The following is an 8,275-nucleotide window of genomic DNA, read 5'->3' as shown; positions in this document are numbered from 1 at the left end:
ATTGCATGTGCCCCACTTAATCAAAAGGCAAGTAGCATTCACTGGGGTAAAGAATAAAGAGAGTCAAAAATCCTGGGCACTTTATCTGTCCCTGTTGCTAATTTACTGCTTGCTGTTTGATTAGGAGATGATAATCTTTCATATGAGTCTGTCCTAGAATGTAGGTATAATGCCAGAAGCTCTCCCTGACCCAACACTTTCTATCTTAAATCAAACTCTACAAAACAACTCTTAATGATCTGACAAAGGGATGTGCTAGTTAAATAGGGTGATTGTATGTCCCACTTGCTCTGGACAATCCCAACTTATGCCTATTGTCTCAGAATAGTTACTAATAACACTACTCTCAGAATGGTCCCATTTGGACTATCTATTTTTTTATTTATGTATTTATTTATTTATTATTGCTTACCCTATACCACAAGATTTCTCTAAGCAAATATTTCTTAAGTATCTATTAAAATGAAAGTTCCTGAACATGGCATTAACTCGCACCAGTCATCTATTTTACTCTAAAAGAACAGAGTCTAATATGCTATAAATACTTTACACAAAGAAGAAAGTTATTGTAAGGGAGACAGAACATAAAGACTCCTAACTCTGGGAAATGAACTAGGGGTGGTGGAAGGGGAGGAGGGCGGGGGGTGGGGGTGAGTGGGTGACGGGCACTGAGGGGGACACTTGACGGGATGAGCACTGGGTGTTGTTCTGTATGTTGGTAAATTGAACACCAATAAAAAATTAATTTATTAAAAAAAAAGAAAGTCATTGTATTTTAAAGTGCTGTGCATGTTCAGGGTTACTTCTAATTATTATATTTTTTCACAAATATTTTCAAGTACCTATTACAAGGCAGGCACTTGACTCAATATTGGGAAAACAACAGGAAATAAGACATAGCCAAGGGGTTTGCTAGAGGCTAGTCAGGGTTATAAATACACACACACGCACACACACACACACAATTACTATAGAGTGATTTGTGTTAAGAATGAGTCAGCCCATAGGAGGAGCACATAGGTCTTTGGGAGATGAGGGCAGAGAAGATCTGTTGAAGGAAACAATAGATAAGATGGAACCCAAGAGAGGAGTAGGTATTAGGTGAAGAAATGTAGAGCAAAGAGGAATGCTCTAGGCAAAGCATATAGCACAAGGAAAAACTGAGAATTGTAGGATCGGGGAATTAAAAACTGTTCATTATGGCTTGAGCATAGAATGTGGGAAGTATAAGAAAAGATGGGTTATGGGGGAGGAAGCAATGGAGCTAGCAAAATTTGGACCAAAGTGTGGAAGGAGCATAATTCAGAGAAAAGAACAGGGTAAAGCACTAGGGTGTGGCAGGGCAGCAGGCAATCTACCCTGGACATTGATTTTCTCCAAATTTCATGGAGAATTCTTGAGCAAGTGTGGGCTGCCCATTGTGGTGCTCAGAATGGTTGTTCTAAGCAGTGGGACTGGGAGTGTGTGAGTTTGGTTCCTGTCTCTGGTCCCTCTTAAATCTGTGTCCTCACCTTTGGATCAACCTGCATGCAGGCACAAGTATGGAGCCTTTAGAGATCACAGAATCCTATCTGATTTAATAGATGAGAAAACTGAGCCTCTGGGCAAAGCATGTACCCAACAGAGTACTGGGTAACTATCCCTTTCCCCATTAGACCTCTATTTTTACTTTTTCAGAGATAGAAATCCCAGCCCAAACTGACAGACCTGCACAGAATGAAAGCCTAACGACACCAGGAATTGGGCCAAAAGGGAGTATGACATCTAGCTCTTTCTGGAAATGAGTTTGACCAGGATCCGGATGGATAGAGTAGAATCAATAATCTACCATGTAAGAACATAAGATAATCACTCATTTGAGGAACAGTAAACAAAAAATAAGACCACTGTGGGGGTCTCTATAAAAGATATTTATTGTATTACACGGGGATCTTAGTTATAAGAAGTGAATTGGATTCTGAGAATATAAACAGAAAATAAATTTATCAAATGGATGTTGAGAGACTTTCAGGGCCCGTTTTCAGACTATTGAACAGATTCAGAGACTATGCAACCAGGAGTGAAGCCATTTAATGGTCCTGTGGTAACATTCCTAATACCACAGCTGATGATGCACATTATTGCTTATACCACTGACATCCCCAACACTGGTGCTATCCTTAGAACTGCCATCATGCTGCCTCTGGAAATTGGAATTAGCCAGTTCTGTTCTGCCTTTTTGAGCCACTCATATTAGTCAATGCAAATACATCTAACAGGTGGAGCCTACTCTGTGTCCTCTAATTCTAACTGAGACTAAGACATTGAGTTTCTGGGATTTTCAGTTTCTATACAGAAGACAAGCTTTGCTTCATAAAATGGGAGATTCTCCAAGCATAGGAAGGGAGAAGGAGGAGATTCAGATGCTGAGATAAAAAACAATGACAAATGTTCGTTACAGTACAGAACAAGGGAAAAGAGAACATTAGCCTGGGCATACAAAGAGAGAACAATGTTCTGGAAATGATTTGCTGGAAGAACCAGAAGAAATGATAAAGAAGTTTTGGCAGTCTCTAAAACCTTAAAGGCCATGCCTTTTTGAAAGAACAGAGGTAATAAAGAGTCTAACTTGAAAAGACAAAAGAACAACAGAAATGGAAATAGATAAAATGGGAAAATATTTTAGGAAACTTAAAAAGTATAACAGCAAAATTAACATCCTCACAGAGGGCAGAACCAGAGCAGAAATGGCCTGGAAAAAGTCTGGTCTATTATACAGAGGATACACCTGAATCTTTTTTAGATTATAGAGAAAAGCCTAAAGAGATCAAAATAAAAAGAGAAAATGATCTGTGGAAGACAAGAGTCAGAGATCCAACCTGAGAATTATTGAAGGTCCTTGGGGGAAAAGCAGGTCTTAGGTCAGAAACAATATTGATCAGAAACAGTGATTAAGAGCATACCTAGAGGAGTCTTTCCTGAACTGCAGAGAGTTTACCTGAGTACGGCAACAAAAAGTTCCACTGCATTCAAGGCAAAGTCAAAGACAAGAGATTCACACTGAGACACATCAGGGTGAAATGTCTGAAGCATACAAGTAAAGCACAACGAATCCCTTAAACATCGAGGTGGCAAAAATAGTTTACCTAGGAAGAAATCAAGATCACACATTGACCTTAGGGCATCTGCGTGGCTCAGTCAGGTAAGCATCCCACTCTTGATTTCAGCTCAGGTCATGATCTAAGGGTTGTGGGCTCAAACCTCACATCAGACTCCACACTGGGTATGGAGCCTGCTTAAGATTCTTTCTCCCTCTCCTTCTGCTCCCCACCCCTACCAATCCGTGCATGCTCTGTCTGTCTCTCTTTCTCTTTCTCTCTCTCTCTCTCTCTCTCTAAAAAAAAAAAAATTGACCTCTGCTGTCTGGGCCACAATAAAAATCTCAAAAGTAAATAAAACAATATTTATATGGATTTGTGGGAGAAAGGTTTTGACCAAGTAAATTTGTTTTACTTGCATGAAAGCAACAAAGAGACATCTTAAGTATGGAAAAGAAAATACTCTTAAGACCGTGCTTCTCAAAGTGTGGTCTGTAGACTGGTAGCATCGACATTACCTGGGAGCTCATTAGAAACCTAGAATCCCCAGCCCACCACAGACCTACTGAATCATAATCTGTATTTTAACCAGATCCCAGGTAATTCCTAGGCACATTACCATGTGAGAAACACTCTACAGATGAAAAACAGAACCAAAGAGAGGAATTCAAGAATGGATGGTTTAAATCGCTGGCAAACTGCTCTTTGAGACATCAACAGAACCCCCACCTTGCTGGGAGGTCCGTGAGGAGAGGGGCAGTATCACCTGAGCCTGAACAAGCAGGATGACGTCTCTGCAACAAGAGGGAGGACTGGTGCCCCCTCACAGCAGCACTGGGAACCAAGTTGTCCTTTTATCCTTTTCACGTGGCTTCTTATCTCTCGTGAGGCTAATACTATATATAACTGAACATTAAGAAATGTCTCTTGAAAATAAATAAATAAATAAATAAATAAATAAATAAATAAATAAATAAATAAGAAATGTCTCTTGAAGGATGGATCGCTCACATAAGGTTTAACATAATTGAAAAACCCAATAAAGTATGATTAGAACAAAGCTTAAAAAAATGCTTGTGGGAAAAAATGGAAGGAAATAGAGCAAATTATGAAATAATAAAAATTCTTATTTCTCTTAAAATGTCTATATTTTCAAGTTTTCTTGAATGAGCTAATTATTATAGATGATAAAAATAAACAAAAATATTTTCTAGCATTATGGGAATACCAAAGCAAGAGAGCAAATTGTATCTTTTCTCTAAGCCTTCCTTTCCAGCATAATCTCTCACCGTTCCCGTCCTGCACTTCGTGTTCTGACAAACCTACTTCATACTTTTCCATCTCAGCGTCTTTGCTTACTGGGAAATCCACTTCTCCCAGCCTAACAAAAATGTCTATGGGCACAAATCCTTTAGTCCTTCAACCGCCTTTCCATGGAGACCTCATTGATAGTTAGAACCAGTGACATTCTAACTCTTCTTCAACTCCCTGTATGTCTCTGCAGGTCTTTAACACTTTATATCTCATATTGTCATATTATGGGTGTTGTTACTACTAATAGTGTGATAATGGTAATGGTAGTAGTGATATTCTAATACCTTTGCTGTACTGTGAATTCCTCAAGCCCTTTTGGACTTTTGAAAACACCTTGAGTATAGTGTTAAAAACAAAGACAATAGGCCCCAATGGAGTCACTCACACTAAGCCCCGTGTCACCAAACCAAGACTTAATACTTAATTACAGTTTTTAGTCTTTCAGAAATGGAATCCTAAACTAGCCAGTCAGGAGTCACCTGGTCAGCAACAGTGAGGTAATCTGCCTGATGGACCCCTCTCATCCCCTAAAAGAGAGTGACCTTGCTACAATCAATCCACTTACTGCCGGTAAAACTTCGTGTGCCTGCTCCCTTCTGCCTATAAAAGTTTTTCATTTTGTACAGCTCCTCAGAACTCCTTTTTATCTGCCATATGGGATGCTGCTTGATTCATGAATCATTGAATAAAGTCAATAAGATCCTTAAGATTTACTCAGTTGAACTTGTTTTTAGCAGTTCTGGAAGCAGTGGCAGGATCTGAAGGAAACTCCTGACAGCTCTGGGCATGATAAGTAACACAGGCTGATACCCATGAATATTTTGAGTGCTCCATCTTTCTAGCCATTTCTGAGGGCCATAGGTAAGTTCCTCTCAGTTCTGAGCTCCATTCTCTGTGTTGGGGTCCTGATCTAATCAGCTCTCTAGTCCAGAGTGGGGCAGTTTGAGCTAGCAGATGGCTCCTCCGAGAACCCAAGCCCCAGCCCTTGCTTCAGTCTGCAGCTTCCCATGATTGGCATCCCCATCCGCAGTCCCCATCTGTGGGGGTCTCCTTTCAGTCCTTTCCCCAGTCTCCAGTTCCACATTGCGGATTGCTGGTGGTGTATGCGAAGCCTTCTTGAGGCCTGGTTGCTCTTGGTTTCTATCAGTGAGCACATGAGATAAAGGCTGCTGCTAATGGGAATCTCAGAAGCCAAAGCCACAAAATTAGTGGGTGTGGGTCAAGCACTTAAAAGCTTGTAGGGTCTTCACCACCTAACTCTAAGACTCCTCTGTTAGGATAAGGTGGTCACAGAATGGGTTAGATTGACACTACGTCACTTGCCAACCTCAAGAAAACTTCCATGCAACAAGGTACACTGTAAACACCACATGATTCCAAACCCAGCAGCATATCCCTGCTAGGTATTAATTTGGCTTCCAGAGACTCAAGGGAACCTTAAGTGCTGAAGAGTTGGGTGCACCACCTTCCAACTCACCTGCTTATTTTATGTCTAAGATGTAAATATCTTATACCTATAGATATCTACAAAAATGGAAAACCCTTACTGAAAGTAACCCAAAATTACAATGGCCATTATGGAGAATGTTCCAATTAGAAAAGCTCATCCATTTAAAACATGCACTTGAAAGCAGAGGTTCCCAAATAAAACAGAATGGGATACATATTTTAATTGGTATGCAGAAGCTCCCAAAGCTTCAAGATTCCAAAATAACTTCATTGAAAGATTCACTGCAAAAGGCTAATGAAAAACTAAAGACACAAGAGGTACCTAAAACAAAACAAAACAAAACAAAAAAAAACAGTAACACTGACATCACCTCTGCTCCCCTCTAACCTCCTTTACCTGAGTACTCACATTCCACTGGTGCTCTATCTAAATTGCCCTTCCACTCAGAAGAGACTACTGAACAGTTTCATCTTAAAATAAGAGCAATGCAGCTGCAGGTATCTTTCACTCCTAGGTCCAGTTAAAAATAGAGCTATCCTACAACCCAGCAATTCCACTACTGGGTATTTACCCCAAAGATACAAATGTAGTGATCCAAAGAGGCACCTGCACACCAATGTTCATAGCAGCAATGTCCACAATAACCACCAAACTGTGGAAGGAGCCTGGATGTCTATTGATAGATGAATGGATAAAGAAGATGTGATATACCAGAATACTATTCAGCCATCAAAAAGGATGGAATTGGGCAGCCCAGGTGGCTCAGCGGTTTAGTGCCACCTTCGGCCCAGGGTATGATCCTGAAAACCCAAGATCAAGCCCCATGTTGGGCTCCCTGCATGGAGCCTGCTTCTCCCTCTGCCTGTGTCTCTGCCTCTCTCTCTCTCTCTCTCTCTCTCTCTGTCTCTGTCTCTCATGAATAAATAAATAAAATCTTTTTTTAAAAAAAAAAGGATGGAATCTTACCATTTACTCTATGTGGATGGAACTGGAGGGTATTATGCTGAGCAAAATAAATCAAGCAGAGAAAGGTAATTATATGGTTTCACTCATACGTGGAATATAAAAAAAATAGTGCAGAGGATCATAGGGGAAGGGAGGGAAAACTGAATATGAAGAAATCAGAGAAGAAGACAAACCATGAGAATCTTAACTATAGGAAACAAACTGAGGGTTGCTGGAGGGGAGGTGAGTAGGGGGATAGGGTGACTGGGTGACAGGAATTAAGGAGAGCATGTGATGTGATGAGCACTGGGTATTATATGCAACTGATGAATTATTAAGCTGTACATCTGAAACTACTGATGTACTATATGTTAGCTAAATTTAAATTAAAGAAAAAAATAGATGCTTTCTACACAGAAAAAAAAAAATGGATTTAGAGTCCTTATCAGGGCCTATGGCATTCTGGGCTCCATAATGATGTCACCCAACCTGCTCTAGCCACCCTATTTGTAAATGGATTATCTCCTGAGATTAGTGGATTGATGAAAGGCAGAAAACACGATGGGAAGCCACCAGTCTGACTGAACTTGTGACCGTAGCTGATCACTCTGAAAGGACCTTGAAACAAGACCCACACGAAAATCCAACAAACTATTAACCTTACAGTTTCAACGGCTCTAAGGCTGTTGAAAATCTAAAATAACACCTGGGCCTTGCCCATTGTTAGACATGAAAATGGCGGCCCAGAGGGTGAGTGCCTCTTTTGTAACCAACAGGACACCAGAAAAATAAAGATTGTCCTCCAAGGTCTCCTGCAAATCTTTCAACATCAACTCAAATGTTGGTAGATATGGGGCTACATATCCTTGAAGGAGGGCCCCATGAGTACCCCCCCCCCCCCCAGAGCTGATAGCACTCTCAGAGATGCTCCAGTAAACTGCTACCAGTAATTTCCTAAAATAACTCCAAGGGGAAACTAAAGTTAAACATAATGGAAAACCTTGCAAAACTCTGGTAGATACTGGAGCTTCACCTTCTACTTTAAACTCCATCTCATATATCCTTGGAGTAAAGAAAGTTCTAGAGTGGGAATCTCTAATAAAATTCAGGGAGCGTTTTTATCTCAACCAGTATAAATGACTCTGGGTCGTTTCACTGAAAAACATTCCTTTTTGCTGTGTGATTCAGCTCCAGTTGATCTGTTAGGCAGAGCTCTCCTTTACTAAAACAAGCACTGCAAGAACCACCTGCCTTCAGGCTACCTAACTCTTCAAAGCCTTTCACCTTTCGTGTGCTTGAATGAGATAACCAAGCCCTGGGCTGCTCCTCAGTGGATTTAACCCCAGGACTCCCCTCCTCCTGCCACAGGTTCCTGCCCCTGCCTGAGGAGGGTCAACCCCATGACCCTGAAGTCGTAATATCCCATTTCATGACACTGTGTCCTGATTGACGAGGCACCCCATTGACTAATTCTGAACTAACTCCGCAC

At 40.8% G+C, this 8,275-nt stretch overlaps 1 long non-coding RNA gene across 1 annotated transcript; it reads left to right on the top strand.

The window, feature by feature from the left end:
* Window positions 1-663: 663 nt before the first annotated feature.
* Window positions 664-5,104, top strand: LOC118353330 (uncharacterized). Its single transcript, XR_004812115.2, has 2 exons — window positions 664-3,181; window positions 3,670-5,104. It is a non-coding gene; the product is annotated as an uncharacterized LOC118353330 (long non-coding RNA).
* Window positions 5,105-8,275: the final 3,171 nt, after the last annotated feature.

Source organism: Canis lupus, chromosome 34 (genome assembly GCF_003254725.2).
Source record: "Canis lupus dingo isolate Sandy chromosome 34, ASM325472v2, whole genome shotgun sequence".
Lineage (NCBI taxonomy): Eukaryota > Metazoa > Chordata > Mammalia > Carnivora > Canidae > Canis > Canis lupus.
The sequence above is the reverse complement of the archived record's forward strand: the minus strand, read 5'-3'. Positions and strand labels throughout refer to the sequence as shown.